Consider the following 17957-nt stretch of genomic DNA (forward strand, 5'->3'; position numbering starts at 1 on the left):
GACACACACAGTACTCGAGGATTTATAACAGAGGTAAATCACATGTATAAAGTAACGTAAATACTATTACCTCAATCCAAATAGCGGAAGTAACAAGGTTGTGGATTCCCATCAACACCAACGGCAAAGTTGAGTGTAGAAATCGTAACCCTAACGTATCACTTACTCATCGTAAGAATCCTGCAACATGAAACGTTGCAGCCCGAAAACGGGTCAGCACATGGAATATGCTGGTAAATTCACACCATAGAGAAATGATGAACAAAGGCTATCACTACATGCATATATGGCTGGTGGAAAAGCTCTATAGTTATAATTTTTTTTGCGAAAAGCCAAATTTTCCCTACTGCAAAGGAATAAATTTTATTTAACTAACATGGTAGTTGTGAAATATTGAGATGGTTGACAGCATCTCAATCCCAATTAAGTATCATCATTAACCCAACAATATTAATTAAAGTAACATGATGAGATCAACGGGATAATCCAAGAACTAGATACTCAAGATGTCCATAACCAGGGACACGGCTAATCATGATTAGTTTGTACACTCTGCAGAGGTTTGTGCACTTTTCCCCACAAGACTCGATCGCCTCCGCTTGATTCTCGCACTACATGAGGTTTGAGAAACGGATGACCGAGACACAGTCTTTCAGAAGCGTTAGCACCTTACGATGGGTAGACCGGTACACCTACATCCCCTACATCTGCTAGTCTACCACTGTAAGAGTTCACACAACTTAATCAACTATGCTAGAGCCCATAATAGCTTGTGGCTGCACACGGAAGTTTCTAGCATGAATAATCTCATGATCCCTTTGAACCTGGGTGGCGGTCCAAAAGAAACAGGCAATCCTGGAATACCCAGGTACCTCAATCCACCCAGATGTGAGTTTTAGTTGCCACCTTAAGTAAACCATTAATTAACAATCTCACATCTGTCATGGAAATTCACTCAAACCCAATCCGCGTCTACGAGCATAGCATAGCAATATAAGCAAACGTAGAAGTAACTCCCAAAGGTTTGATAATAAACAGGGAAACAGGTACTACCTCATCTACTTCCCAATACCCACAATTTAATTAGATCCTAATCATGCAATGTTTGAGGGTTGATCTAATGCAATAAAACTGGTTAGTAAAGAGGTATGATCAAAGTGTTACTTGCCTGCAATGTTGATGAAGATGATTCGCACTCATAACTCTTGATAGATCTACTCGTCACACTCCGTTTCAATCTATCGTAAGCAAGCAATAGTAACCACACACAAGCAATCACTCAAAAGATCAGAAAGAACGAAGAAGACGATTCGGAAAACATCAAAACCAAGCAAATAACCCTTGCAACATAAAACAATTTCTAACAGTACCAAAATTATATGAATTTGCCCTTATCAGAAAGTTTAGGTCAAGAGCTTCGATATGCAAAAAGAATCAACTAAATCGGAGCTACGAAACTCAAGTTACGATCAAAAGAAGATTCAAATTCAAATCTGATCTAATTCAAATTTTAAAATTTCAAAAACATGTTTGAGTTGTTTTACTGGATAGAGGAGATCATAACGAAGAAGTGGGCGTTGGTTTCGTTGGATTTGGATAAACGAGTAAAAAGTTGTGACCGTTTGAAGAAAAACTGTAAATAAAATCATCACAGATAGGTCCCTGGCGAAAAACTTAAATAAAAGAAAAAGACTAAATAGCGAACGTTCGTTGCCGAATGCTAACTGGCGAATCTGTTCACTGCTAAACCTAACCTAATGAACGTTCGCTAAATAGCTAGTAAATTAAAAAACAAGTTTTATAAAAAAACCGAAACGAAAACCGGTCGGTTTTATTACCGGTTTGGGCGGTTCGGCGAAACCGTCGGGTCGGCAAAAACCGGCGAGATCCGGCGGCTAGGCCATGTCCGGCGAGTCCGGCAAACGGCGGCGGACGGCTCCGGCGAGCGGGGCGTCGGCGGCGTCGGCGGTGGTGCTACGCGGCGGCGACGGACTGCGGCGGCGGCAGCAGCAAGAGGGCGGCGCGGGCGGAGGGGAGGCAGCGGCGGCGGCGATAGAAGGCGGCGGGGTGGATCGGGCGAGGCGAGGTGAGGCAAGGAAAGAGAGAGAGGGGCCCGGGGTTGCGGCTTAAATAGGCGGGGAGGGCGGCGGCGATGCTTGGGGAAGGGGGCAGAGGAGGCCGGAGGCGGCACGGTGTCCATGGCGGCGGCGGTTGGCGTCGTGCCCGAGCGGGACTACGGCGGGAGCTCGGGGACGAGCGGCGCTGGGGCGTGGGCCGGCTCGGCCGTGGCTTGGCGAGCAGGGCCGGCCCGGTACAGTCGGTCCAAAGTTTTTTTTAATAATAAACATTTTTTCAGACAAACAAAAATAAAAGAGAAAAACAAAATAAATTAAAATATTATATAGGCATATAATATATCAAAATTTTCAGAAAAAGATTTTCTTCAACGTGGACATTTTTACAATGCCAAATAAAATTCACACAAATTTAAATAAAGCAAATAGTGCTATTGTTCTAATAAAATCCAGTAAAAATCATTTTAAAAATACTAAAATGATTTCAAATTTATTTCTCTCCAATTTTCTGATGTAGGGAATCATGTTACCCTATTGTCCATATATTTTATTTTTGGAGAAAAATAATTTGAATAAAACCCAAATAACTCCAAATTAAAAATAATTCCCAAAAGGACTTTGAATTTGATCCTTTGAAACTCCCAACTCATATTTCATATATTATGAAGAAGTCATTTTATCTTCTCTCGTGAAAATCATTGAGTTGCATAAAGTTTCTGAACTGGGAATATTCTCAAATGAAATTCAAATATTTTCAACACCCCCTTGTCATTTAAATAAATGGAAGAAGTCATGTCATCTTCTCTCCAGGGTTTTGTGGTGAAAAGAATTTGAATTCACGGAGATCATAAAAGCAAAATGGAAGTTTGGGAAAGTCCTTTTATTCCCTCTCATTTAACTTTCAAAAAGTTTTGAATTTCACTCAACTTCACACAATCAATCAAATCTATCTATTTATTATAACATTCCAAAATTTAGAATTTTGGGATGTTACAAACCTACCACCCTTAAAATGAATCTCGTCCTCGAGATTCGGAGAGGCTAGCAAGAAATAGGTTAGGTTTGGGGTCTTCCCAAAATCCATCGATCATCACAGGGGGTCTGGGGTGCTACCACCCTTAGAAACATTGTTACTGTTCCATCAAAACTCATATACTCCATCCTTATTCTTGACGGGGCCGGTCTTCTCAAATTCTCGGGAAAATTCCTTCTCTGGGCTCTTCCGGTAGTGGCATAACCTTTTCCTCAATACTTCTATCCTTTCATCTTGGTATTCCGAGACTGGGTCTTCTTAGCTGACGGGTCAGGCGCCAATACTAAACAACTATCGATATCTCCTGGTGGTCAACAATTTATGGTTTCTCCTGTAGGAAATAGGTCTGGGCTGATCCTCGCCGTATAACCTACGGTTGGCAACAACTGCCTTGTACAGGGGAAAAAATACTTATACCATTCTAAGGTTCAAACAAGGTTTTGATCGTCGTCTCTCCACTATAGGCAAGTCACTCTGATTTACCATCCCATATAGCAAAGCGAACAATAAGAGTAAGTCGGTATGGTGATCAATCCATCCCACACCCAAATCATTACCTTGTACATGGTTTAGCGAATCTCGCATTCTAACACTCGGTCATCCTCGCAAGCATTGCAGAATTTCTCTTGTCGACGAACAAAGTTCGGAAAAATCCATTGATTCTGCAAGCCAAACAAACATCTATCGTTTCTTCACAACTCTCAGGTTTTGCGTTACTCCTATAAAATCGTCTGCTGATAAAATCGTAACTTCTTCCAGGGTTTTTCCTTCAGCAAGAATGTACTTGCTTCTTGGCAGGTCCTGGGGCCTGTGGGTTATGGCCCATCTCATCACTGGTAAACCTTGAACTCATCGGGGAAACTGATCCTTAATCCAACATCCAACTTCCTAGTATTCTTAAATCCATCCAATTGTACTGTCTTCCTTCCTTCTATTGGCACCAAACTAGGACATGATTACTCAGACTCATTATGGAATTTCCATTGATCCATATTTCCAACATCATACCTCCTTTATATCCAATAGTAATTCATCTCTTCATCCTCGGGGAATATCCCACATACCGAGATAAAAAAAACTTATACTTATGAAGTCCGTACTCCACTTCGTGGAACATCATTATCCTTTCCAGGGTCAAGCGTCCTTACAGGGGAATATTGGCTATCTCTGCATGGCACTTCTTCAACTGGGAAACATGAAACACATCATGAACTCCTGACAGTCCTTCGGGTGACTCCAACTTGTTGGCCACTTCTCCCATACGCTCCAAAACTCGGTATGGTCCTACAAATCTCGGGGCTAACTTTCCCTTAACTCCAAATCGTTTAACTCCTCGCAGAGGGGACACACGAAGACATGCTCCGTCTCAAATTTCATAGACTACCTGCGTTTTTTTTAGTCTGCATAACTCTTCTACCTGGACTGAGCTACCTTTAGTCTATCTCGAATCAACTTAACATTCTCTTCTGATTCCTTTATCACATTTGGTCCAAGCAACTGACAGTCTCCAACTTCATCCCACATCAACGGTGTCTGGCTCCTTCTCCCATACAAAGCTTCAAAAGGGGCCATCTTCAAACTGGCTTGGTAACTGTTGTTGTATGAGAACTCCACGTAAGGTAGATTATCATCCCTACTAGATCCATAATCTAGTGCACACGCTCTCAACATGTCCTCCAGAATCTGATTGACTCTCTCGGTCTATCCATCTGTCTCCGGATGAAAGGCTCTACTGAACTCTAGCCTAGTACCCAAAGTCTGGTGCAGCTGATTCCAAAACTTTGAGGTAAACTGTGTTCCTCCATCTGATACGATGGTCCTCGGAACTCCATGCAGACATACGATCCTGGTCAAATATATCTTGGCCAACTTCACACTTGTATAGGTGGTTTTCACTGGGATAACGTGAGCCACTTTGGTCAAGCGAATCAACTACTACCCAGATAGAATCATATCCCGACCGGGTTCTGGGAAATCCGGTAATGGAATCCATGCCAAGCTTATCCTACTTCCATTCGGGTATCGGCATGGGCTGTAGTAATCCGGCTGGCTTCTGATACTCCGCCTTTACTCTCTGGCATACATCACCTACGACTACATACTCTGCAATATCCTTCTTCATACCAGTCCACCAGAAACGCTCCTTCAAATCCAAATACATCTTGGTGTTTCCAGGGCGAATTGAGTATGGTGAGTCATGAGCCTCCTGAAGTATTAACTTCCTGATCTTTGCATTATTGGGCACATATACACGGTCCTCGAACCATAAGGTGTCGTGTTCATCCTTACGAAAACCTTTGGCCTTTCCTTCGCTCATTCTCACTTTTATCTCGGCAATCTCTTTGTCATCCTTCTGAGCTTCACGAATCTTTCCCAACAATGTAGACTGAACTTCCATTGCTGCAACAAAACCTTTGGGAACAATCTCCAACCGAAGTTCCCTGAGATCCTCGGCTCACTCCTTTGGCAATCCTCCGCTTATGAGGGTATTTGTCCTTGTTTTCTTTATGGTTGTGTCCTATTTCTCCACAAAGCTTGTATGCACAAGGTTTCTTCATATCCTTTCCATAAGGCCTCAATTTCTGGGACACAAGCCAAGACTTTAACAAAGTCCACTTAAATTCCTTCCAAGTGGTTACTCCTTGCCATCCATTGATGGTTTGGTACATCCTCTACCAGGTAGTGGCACCTCTTTCAAAGCACTCAAGAGTACGTTGGGTCATATCCTTTCCGGCTATAAGGTTATTCTCCATGTGATCCTTCATGTTCTGAATCCATCGGTCCGTCTCCAATTGACTCATCGGTCCATAAAATATAAGCTCATCTTCATTCATCCTCTATTGGGTCCATGGGTTTGGGGTGGGGTAGGAGAGGTCAAGAGGGATACACACAATGCAAACAATAGTTTTGAAAAGACAGATTTTTATTGTGGCTGTCGGAAAAACATCAAACCAATGACAGCTCACAAACGTCGCATCTAACGTAAGTGTATAACAGGGGTTTGGTCTTCTAAAGGTCAATAAATCTTCAAAGTCGCCAAACTCTTCGATTCTTGTTCATGTCTCCGATGGCTTCTTCCGATCGTGCTTGTCCTTCTCAAGCTCTTTTTCCATATCATCTCTGTTGACGCGAAGTCTCTCGTGGGGTCCTTCAATATTTCTGGAGTTGCATTCCAAACTTCTGGGTTTCAACATCCTTGGCATGGACCATGATCCTACTGTCCTTCAGTTCATGACGAATCTTTGATGTCTCAAGGTTTTGCTCCTCTAGCTTGGCTACGTTCAGCTTCTGCGTCCTGAGTTCTTCACGAAACGCTTCCTTATCAAATACTATTTCCTGCAGGTCCATCTTAACTTCTTGATGTAATACTCCAGATCCTGGTGATACACCGGCTAAGGTTAATACATCATCTTGCTGATAGGTGCTCCATCAGCCTTCTACCATCCAATCCTTCCATGCATCTGCATGCTTAACTCCGCACGGTGACAATAGCATAAACGGGTAATAACACCATGGTCAGCCGTGTCTATGCCCATGTTACCGCCATGAGCTTTCATTCCATAGTTGATATCTCCTCCATTAGGGTTTTCTTGACAAAATCTTTGAGTTCTACTGCTTCATGTCCCGGTCTTTCCCAGAAACACCTTGATCTCGGATATTGACAGCTTCCATAGTCTCACAAGTTACATAAGGGTAGCCTTCCTAGGACATACAAATTTGGGAATTCTTCAGAGCCTTCAAATTCTCCTAGTCTTCAGAGTCTCCAACCGTTGTAGTTTCCATTATTATAAAGCACGATAAAATCATCGTCGTTCCGAACTGGTCTTGGTTGTCCGATATCTTGTCCTTCTTGGAGTGGTCTCAATAGTCGAATCTTCAAGTGGTCCAAAAGGAAAAAGGGTATGGTCTCACTTAAAGGGAATATTTGAATAAGCTCAGAAAAGGAGAGAGGTAAAAGATCTTTTTGAAAAGGAAAGTTTTAGGGAAAATCCTTCCTATGGGCTTGCCAGTTTCTAGGGTCACGTCCTACAGTCAACATGTGCTCTGATACCATCTTGTAGCGACCCGACCCGAATGGATCAAGTCTCTGTGCTTAAGTGTCATCCCTGGATCGGTATGCTGACACACACAGTACTCGAGGATTTATAACAGAGGTAAATCACATGTATAAAGTAACATAAATACTATTACCTCAATCCAAATAGCGGAAGTAACAAGGTTGTGGATTCCCATCAACACCAACGGCAAAGTTGAGTGTAGAAATCGTAACCCTAACGTATCACTTACTCGTCGTAAGAATCCTGCAACATGAAACGTTGCAGCCCAAAAACGGGTCAGCACATGGAATATGCTGGCAAATTCACACCATAGAGAAATGATGAACAAAGGCTATCACTACATGCATATATGGCTGGTGGAAAAGCTCTATGGTTATAATTTTTTTTGCGAAAAGCCAATTTTTCCCTACTGCAAAGGAATAAATTTTATTTAACTAACATGGTAGTTGTGAAACATTGAGATGGTTGACAGCATCTCAATCCCAATTAAGTATCATCATTAACCCAACAATATTAATTAAAGTAACATGATGAGATCAACGGGATAATCCAAGAACTAGATACTCAAGATGTCCATAACCGGGGACACGGCTAATCATGATTAGTTTGTACACTCTGCAGAAGTTTGTGCACTTTTCCCCACAAGACTCGATCGCCTCCACTTGATTCTCGCACTACATGAGGTTTGAGAAACAGATGACCGAGACACAGTCTTTCAGAAGCGTTAGCACCTTACGATGGGTAGACCGGTACACCTACATCCCCTACATCTGCTAGTCTACCACTGTAAGAGTTCACACAACTTAATCAACTATGCTAGAGCCCATAATAGCTTGTGGCTGCACACGGAAGTATCTAGCATGAATAATCTCATGATCCCTTTGAACCTGGGTGGCGGTCCAAAAGAAATAGGCAATCCTGGAATACCCAGGTACCTCAATCCACCCAGATGTGAGTTTTAGTTGCCACCTTAAGTAAACCATTAATTAACAATCTCACATCTGTCATGGAAATTCACTCAAACCCAATCCACGTCTACGAGCATAGCATAGCAATATAAGCAAACGTAGAAGTAACTCCCAAAGGTTTGATAATAAACAGGGCAATAGGTACTACCTCATCTACTTCCCAATACCCACAATTTAATTAGATCCTAATCATGCAATGTTTCAGGGTTGATCTAATGCAATAAAACTGGGTAGTAAAGAGGTATGATCAAAGTGTTACTTGCCTGCAATGTTGATGAAGATGATTCGCACTCATAACTCTTGATAGATCTACTCGTCACACTCCGTTTCAATCTATCGTAAGCAAGCAATAGTAACCACACATAAGCAATCACTCAAAAGATCAGAAAGAACGAAGAAGATGATTCGGAAAACATCAAAACCAAGCAAATAACTCTTGCAACATAAAACAATTTCTAACAGTACCAAAATTATATGAATTTGGCCTTATCAGAAATTTTAGGTCAAGAGCTTCGATTTGCAAAAAGAATCAACTAAATCGGAGCTACGAAACTCAAGTTATGATCAAAAGAAGATTCAAATTCAAATCTGATCTAATTCAAATTTTAAAATTTCAAAAACATGTTTGAGTTGTCTTACTGGATAGAGGAGATCATAACAAAGAAGTGGGCGTTGGTTTCGTTGGATTTGGATGAACGAGTAAAAAGTTGTGACCGTTTGAAGAACAGGGACTAAACTGTAAATAAAATCATCACAGATAGGTCCCTGGCGAAAAACTTAAATAAAAGAGAAAGACTAAATAGCGAACGTTCGTTGCCGAACGCTAACTGGCGAATCTGTTCACTTCTGAACCTAACCTAATGAACGTTCGCTAAATAGCTTGTAAATTAAAAAAACAAGTTTTATAAAAAAAGAAACGAAAACCGGTCGGTTTTATTACCGGTTTGGGCGGTTCGGCGAAACCGTCGGGTCGGCAAAAACCGGCCAGATCCGGCGGCTAGGCCATGTCCGGCGAGTCCGGCGAACGGCGGCGGACGGCTCCGGCGAGCGGGGCGTCGGCAGTGGTGCGACGCGGCGGCGGCAGCAGCAAGTGGGCAGCGCGGGCGGAGGTGAGGCAGCAGCGACGGCGATAGAAGGCGGCGGGGTGCATCGGGCGAGGCGAGGTGAGGCGAGGAAAGAGAGAGAGGGGTCCGGGGCTGTGGCTTGAATAGGCGGGGAGGGTGGCGACGATGCTTGGGGAAGGGGGCAGAGGAGGCCGGAGGCGGCACGGCGTCCATGGCGGCAGCGGTTGGCGTCGTGCCCGAGTGGGACTACGGCGGGAGCTCGGGGACGAGCGGCGCTGGGGCGTGGGCCGGCTGGGCCGTGGCTTGGCGAGCAGGGCCGGCCCGGTCCGGTCGGTCCAAAGTTTTTTTTAATAATAAACATTTTTTTCAGACAAACAAAAATAAAAGAAAAAACAAAATAAATTAAAATATTATATAGGCATATAATATATCAAAATTTTCAGAAAAAGATTTTCTTCAACGTGGACATTTTTACAATGCCAAATAAAATTCACACAAATTTAAATAAAGCAAACAGTGCTACTGTTCTAATAAAATCCAGTAAAAATCATTTTAAAAATACTAAAATGATTTCAAATTTATTTCTCTCCAATTTTCTGATGTAGGGAATCATGTTACCCTATTTTCCATATATTTTATTTTTGGAGAAAAATAATTTGAATAAAACCCAAATAACTCCAAATTAAAAATAATTCCCAAAAGGACTTTGAATTGGGAATATTCTCAAATGAAATTCAAATATTTTCAACACCCCCTTGTCATTTAAATAAATGGAAGAAGCATGTCATCTTCTCTCCAGGGTTTTGTGGTGAAAAGAATTTGAATTCACGGAGATCATAAAAGCAAAATGAAAGTTTGGGAAAGTCCTTTTATTCCCTCTCATTTAACTTTCAAAAAGTTTGGAATTTCACTCAACTTCACACAATCAATCAAATCTATCTACTTATTATAACATTCCAAAATTAGAATTTTGGGATGTTACAAACCTACCACCCTTAAAATGAATCTCGTCCTCGAGATTCGGAGTGGCTAGCAAGAAATAGGTTAGGTTTGGGGTCTTCCCAAAATCCATCGATCATCACAGGGGGTCTGGGGTGCTACCACCCTTAGAAACATTGTTACTGTTCGATCAAAACTCATATACTCCATCCTTATTCTTGACGGGGCCGGTCTTCTCAAATTCTCGGGAAAATTCCTTCTCTGGGCTCTTCCAGTAGTGGCATAACCTTTTCCTCAATACTTCTGTCCTTTCATCTTGGTATTCCGAGACTGGGTCTTCTTAGCTGACGGGTCAGGCGCCAATACTAAACAACTATCGATATCTCCTGGTGGTCAACAATTTATGGTTTCTCCTGTAGGAAATAGGTATGGGCTGATCCTCACCGTATAACCTACGGTTGGCAACAACTGCCTTGTACAGGGGAAAAATACTTATACCATTCTAAGGTTCAAACAAGGTTTTGATCGTCGTCTCTCCACTATAGGCAAGTCACTCTGATTTACCATCCCACATAGCAAAGCGAACAATAAGAGTAAGTCGGTATGGTGATCAATCCATCCCGCACCCAAATCATTACCTTGTACATGGTTTAGCGAATCTCGCATTCTAACACTCGGTCATCCTCGCAAGCATTGCAGAATTTCTCTTGTCGACGAACCAAGTTCGGAAAAATCCATTGATTCTGCAAGCCAAACAAACATCTATCGTTTCTTCACAACTCTCAGGTTTTGCGTTACTCCTATAAAATCGTCTGCTGATAAAATCGTAACTTCTTCCAGGGTTTTTCCTTCAGCAAGAATGTACTTGCTTCTTGGCAGGTCCTGGGGCCTGTGGGTTATGGCCCATCTCATCACTGGTAAACCTTGAACTCATCGGGGAAACTGATCCTTAATCCAACATCCAACTTCCTAGTATTCTTAAATCCATCCAATTGTACTGTCTTCCTTCCTTCTATTGGCACCAAACTAGGACATGATTACTCAGACTCATTATGGAATTTCCATTGATCCATATTTCCAACATCATACCTCCTTTATATCCAATAGTAATTCATCTCTTCATCCTCGGGGAATATCCCACATACCGAGATAAAAAAAACTTATACTTATGAAGTCCGTACTCCACTTCGTGGAACATCATTATCCTTTCCAGGGTCAAGCGTCCTTACAGGGGAATATTGGCTATCTCTGCATGGCACTTCTTCAACTGGAAAACATGAAACACATCATGAACTCCTGACAGTCCTTCGGGTGACTCCAACTTGTTGGCCACTTCTCCCATACGCTCCAAAACTCGGTATGGTCCTACAAATCTCGGGGCTAACTTTCACTTAACTCCAAATCGTTTAACTCCTCGCAGAGGGGACACACGAAGACATGCTCCGTCTCAAATTTCATAGACTACCTGCGTTTTTTTTAGTCTGCATAACTCTTCTACCTGGACTGAGCTACCTTCAGTCTATCTCGAATCAACTTAACATTCTCTTCTCACTCCTTTATCACATTTGGTCCAAGCAACTGACAGTCTCCAACTTCATCCCACATCAACGGTGTCTGGCTCCTTCTCCCATACAAAGCTTCAAAAGGGGCCATCTTCAAACTGGCTTGGTAACTGTTGTTGTATGAGAACTCCACGTAAGGTAGATTATCATCCCTACTAGATCCATAATCTAGTGCACACGCTCTCAACATGTCCTCCAGAATCTGATTGACTCTCTCGGTCTATCCATCTGTCTCCAGATGAAAGGCTCTACTGAACTCTAGCCTAGTACCCAAAGTCTGGTGCAACTGATTCCAAAACTTTGAGGTAAACTGTGTTCCTCCATCTGATACGATGGTCCTCGGAACTCCATGCAGACATACGATCCTGGTCAAATATATCTTGGCCAACTTCGCACTTGTATAGGTGGTTTTCACTGGGATAACGTGAGCCACTTTGGTCAAGCGAATCAACTACTACCCAGATAGAATCATATCCCGATCGGGTTCTGGGAAATCAGGTAATGGAATCCATGCCAAGCTTATCCTACTTCCATTCGAGTATCGGCATGGGCTGTAGTAATCCGGCTGGCTTCTGATACTCTGCCTTTACTCTCTGGCATACATCACCTACGACTACATACTCTGCAATATCCTTCTTCATACCAGTCCACCAGAAACGCTCCTTCAAATCCAAATACATCTTGGTGTTTCCAGGGCGAATTGAGTATGGTGAGTCATGAGCCTCCTGAAGTATTAACTTCCTGATCTTTGCATTATTGGGCACATATACACGGTCCTCGAACCATAAGGTGTCGTGTTCATCCTTACGAAAACCTTTGGCCTTTCCTTTGCTCATTCTCACTTTTATCTCGGCAATCTCTTTGTCATCCTTCTGAGCTTCACGGATCTTTCCCAACAATGTAGACTGAACTTCCATTGCTGCAACAAAACCTTTGGTAACAATCTCCAACCGAAGTTCCCTGAGATCCTCGGCTCACTCCTTTGGAAATCCTCCGCTTATGAGGGTATTTGTCCTTGTTTTATTTATGGTTGTGTCCTATTTCTCCACAAAGCTTGTATGCACAAGGTTTCTTCATATCCTTTCCATAAGGCCTCAATTTCTGGGACATAAGCCAAGACTTTAACAAAGTCCACTTCAATTCCTTCCAAGTGGTTACTCCTTGCCATCCATTGATGGTTTGGTACATCCTCTACCAGGTAGTGGCACCTCTTTCAGAGCATTCAAGAGTACGTTGGGTCATATCCTTTCCGGCTATAAGGTTATTCTCCATGTGATCCTTCATGTTCTGAATCCATCGGTCCGTCTCCAATTGACTCATCGGTCCACAATATATAAGCTCATCTTCATTCATCCTCTATTGGGTCCATGGGTTTGGGGTGGGGTAGGAGAGGTCAAGAGGGATACACACAATGCAAACAATAGTTTTGAAAAGACAGATTTTTATTGTGGCTGTCGGAAAAACATCAAACCAATGACAGCTCACAAACGTCGCATCTAACGTAAGTGTATAACAGGGGTTTGGTCTTCTAAAGGTCAATAAATCTTCAAAGTTGCCAAACTCTTCGATTCTTGTTCATGTCTCCGATGGCTTCTTCCGATCGTGCTTGTCCTTCTCAAGCTCTTTTGCCATATCATCTCTGTTGACGCGAAGTCTCTCGTGGGGTCCTTCAATATTTCTGGAGTTGCGTTCCAAACTTCTGGGTTTCAACATCCTTGGCATGGACGATGATCCTACTGTCCTTCAGTTCATGACGAATCTTTGATGTCTCAAGGTTTTGCTCCTCTAGCTTGGCTACTTTCAGCTTCTGCGTCCTGAGTTCTTCAGGAAACGCTTCCTTATCAAATACTATTTCCTGCAGGTCCATCTTAACTTCTTGATGTAATACTCCAGATCCTGGTGATACACCGGCTAAGGTTAAAACTTCATATTGCTGATAGGTGCTCCATCAGCCTTCTACCATCCAATCCTTCCATGCATCTGCATGCTTAACTCCACACGGTGACAATAGCATAAACGGGTAATAACACCATGGTCAGCCGTGTCTATGCCCATGTTACCGCCATGAGCTTTCATTCCATAGTTGATATCTCCTCCATTAGGGTTTTCTTGACAAAATCTTTGAGTTCTACTGCTTCATGTTCCGGTCTTTCCCAGAAACACATTGATCTCGGATATTGACAGCTTCCATAGTCTCACAAGTTACATAAGGGTAGCCTTCCAAGGACATACAAATCTGGGAATTCTTCAGAGCCTTCAAATTCTCCTAGTCTTCAGAGTCTCCAACTGTTGTAGTTTCCATTATTATAAAGCACGGTAAAATCATCTTCATTCCGAACTGGTCTTGGTTGTCCAATATATTGTCCTTCTTGGAGTGGTCTGATTAGTCGAATCTTCGAGTGGTCCAAAAGGAAAAAGGGTATGGTCTCACTTAAAGAGAATATTTGAATAAGCTCAGAAAAGGAGAGAGGTAAAAGATCTTTTTGAAAAGGAAAGTTTTAGGGAAAATCCTTCCTATGGGCTTGCCAGTTTCTAGGGTCACGTCCTACAGTCAACATGTGCTCTGATACCATCTTGTAGCAACCCGACCCGAATGGATCAAGTCTCTGTGCTTAAGTGTCATCCCTGGATCGGTATGCTGATACACACAGTACTCGACGATTTATAACGGAGGTAAATCACATGTATAAAGTAACGTAAATACTATTACCTCAATCCAAATAGCGGAAGTAACAAGGTTGTGGATTCCCATCAACACCAACGGCAAAGTTGAGTGTAGAAATCGTAACCCTAACGTATCACTTACTCGTCGTAAGAATCCTGCAACATGAAACGTTGCAGCCTGAAAACGGGTCAGCACATGGAATATGCTGGCAAATTCACACCATAGAGAAATGATGAACAAAGGCTATCACTACATGCATATATGGCTGGTGGAAAAGCTCTATGGTTATAATTTTTTTGCGAAAAGCCAATTTTCCCTACTGCAAAGGAATAAATTTTATTTAACTAACATGGTAGTTGTGAAACATTGAGATGGTTGACAGCATCTCAATCCCAATTAAGTATCATCATTAACCCAACAATATTAATTAAAGTAACATGATGAGATCAACGGGATAATCCAAGAACTAGATACTCAAGATGTCCATAACCGGGGACACGACTAATCATGATTAGTTTGTACACTCTGCAGAGGTTTGTGCACTTTTCCCCACAAGACTCGATCGCCTCCGCTTGATTCTCGCACTACATGAGGTTTGAGAAACGGATGACCGAGACACAGTCTTTCAGAAGCGTTAACACCTTACGATGGGTAGACCGGTACACCTACATCCCCTACATCTGCTAGTCTACCACTGTAAGAGTTCACACAACTTAATCAACTATGCTAGAGCCCATAATACCTTGTGGCTGCACACGGAAGTTTCTAGCATGAATAATCTCATGATCCCTTTGAACCTGGGTGGCGGTCCAAAAGAAACAGGCAATCCTGGAATACCCAGGTACCTCAATCCACCCAGATGTGAGTTTTAGTTGCCACCTTAAGTAAACCATTAATTAACAATCTCACATCTGTCATGGAAATTCACTCAAACCCAATCCACGTCTACGAGCATAGCATATCAATATCAGCAAACGTAGAAGTAACTCCCAAAGGTTTGATAATAAACAGGTCAAGAGCTTCGATTTGCAAAAAGAATCAACTAAATCGGAGCTACGAAACTGAAGTTACGATCAAAAGAAGATTCAAATTCAAATCTGATCTAATTAAAATTTTAAAATTTGAAAAACATGTTTGAGTTGTTTTACTAGATAGAGGAGATCATAACGAAGAAGTGGGCGTTGGTTTCGTTGGATTTGGATAAACGAGTAAAAAGTTGTGACCGTTTGAAGAACAGGGACTAAGCAGTAAATAAAATCATCACAAATAGGTCCCTGGCGAAAAACTAAAATAAAAGAAAAAGACTAAATAGCGAACGTTCGTTGCCGAACGCTAACTGGCGAATCTGTTCACTGCTGAACCTAACCTAATGAACGTTCGCTAAATAGCTAGTAAATTAAAAAAACAAGTTCTATAAAAAAACCAAAACAAAAACCGGTCAGTTTTATTACCGGTTTGGGCGGTTCGGCGAAACCGTCGGGTCGGCAAAAACCGGCGAGATCCGGTGGCTAGGCCATGTCCGGCGAGTCCGGCGAACGGCTCCGGCGAGCGGGGCGTCGGCGGTGGTGCTACGCGGCGGCGGCGGACTGCGGCGGCGGCGGCAGCAAGTGGGCGGCGCGGGCGGAGGGGAGGCAGCGGCGGCGGCGACCGAAGGCGGCGGGGTGGATCGGGCGAGGCGAGGTGAGGCGAGGTGATAGAGGCGAGGGTGTCCCGATCTTTCGATGAGATGATAACTATCGATTTGGTGGAGACGACTTTGACGATCCGACTACAAACGTGCACGACGTTGCGCCTTATCAATCGCTAAACCAATCTCCTGAGGTTACTGACGATGCCGGAAGCACGATCAGCCTGACCACGAAGGTCTATTCCTGCAAGCAATCGAAGAACGAGCAAGAATATGATAATGCAATCTGAATATTGCGAATATATATGAAGTATTGATAGTGGTGGGGATCCGTAAGCGGTCTTGGTCTGGTCGTTGGACACAAACGAAGTACACGAAGTTGCAATGGCTAACTTTTAACTAAACAAATTCCAAGGAAAAAGCTACTAGATGGATCTACTTATATAGGAGCAAGGGGTGGCGGCCAAGGAGGTGGGAGGACGTCCCAAGGCAGCCTAAAACCAACCCTAGGTCGTACAAGGCTCATGGGCCCAAGTGGAGGTGATGCAACACCTTTGGACTTGTAGTTTGACTCGGATTCTGGTGCAACGTCAGATTGTTTCGACCATAACTCAATGCTCCGGACGAATTTAAAGGTGAATCCAATTGGGTTGGAAAGAGCACGAAATCTAGTTTCCAACAAAAAAAGAATCACCCAATTCGGAGTCTGTATGAAAAAGTTGTTGGCGTTTTGAGTCAGGTATGTATGTGCAGTCCGAATCTGAATCCAGAACGTGAGAGACTTGGACTCTATCTTCTCTTGGCCCAAAAGTGACGTGAGAGGACTTTTTGAACAGAACCTAAACTTCTCCTTTTGCCTTATCTTCATATGTGGATTGTACAAATGTCCCATACACCTGCAATTAGACAAAACACAAAAGTGTGTGAAGTATTTTTTGTTCTGGATAACATAAATAGATTATTGAATAGTTTGCACTAGAAATCACCTGACAAATATGCATGTATGCAATATTTTTGGTCGTATCCAAGGTAGTCATGTCCTCATCATCCTCCCCTTCTTGAAAACAAAGCCGTCCTCGGCGTTGCTTAATCTGAAATGTGGCTAACAAAAGAGACAAGGTGTACATGTTGTATATGTATATCTCATCCATTTTTACTTCCCGTGGATTTTGCACATATGACACATGTATACATGAGTAACTTTCATACTTAATAAAATATAAAGCCAAAATATTATCACAAGAAGTAGAAGGCATGAAAGTATTGCAACTCAGTTTGCACATATAAGTGAAGCTCTTATTCATATGAAAAGATTGACAATATTCATCATTAAACCATCCCAACATTGATGAACCTTCACCAAGATTAGAGGTCATATCAAAATGATTAAACATTGGCACAATTATTTTCAAACATATTTGATCCAAATCTGATTTATTCCCTGATTCACTTGATTCTTTTGCATCGATAGTTAATTCAATGGGCTCACTCAAAATTGTTTGATCACATGGCAAAGTCAAATCATCAACATAGTCCTCTAAGGTAGCTGGTGTGATCAAAGTAGTGGGTAGCTCACCGCATGGTGCACTTAAATTGACAAGACATTCATCATACTCATGTGGAAGTGGAAGATTAGTACCTTTGTCATTACCTCTTATGATCAACTCAGATGAGGTAGGCACTCTCGGTGATGATGTGTCACATGGTGGAGGTGATGTAGTCCTCACAACAACGGATGTGGTTGTCATAGTATGCTTAGTAGTTGAAGGGACAACCGTATCAACTCTTGGAATGTGCATCTCGCGCTTGTTCTCCTTGTGCGCAGCACGTCGTTTTATTTCCTGTTTCGCTTTGCAAGCAAGATGAAACAAATGGTCCATAGGATAACACTCTTCATGTATTAGTATCTCCTGAATGTCACGATTTAATCCTCCCCAAAATCTATCCATAAAATCTTCTTCACTTT

The sequence above is a fragment of the Triticum aestivum genome, chromosome 2D (assembly GCF_018294505.1).
Source record: "Triticum aestivum cultivar Chinese Spring chromosome 2D, IWGSC CS RefSeq v2.1, whole genome shotgun sequence".
Classification (NCBI taxonomy): Eukaryota; Viridiplantae; Streptophyta; class Magnoliopsida; order Poales; family Poaceae; genus Triticum; species Triticum aestivum.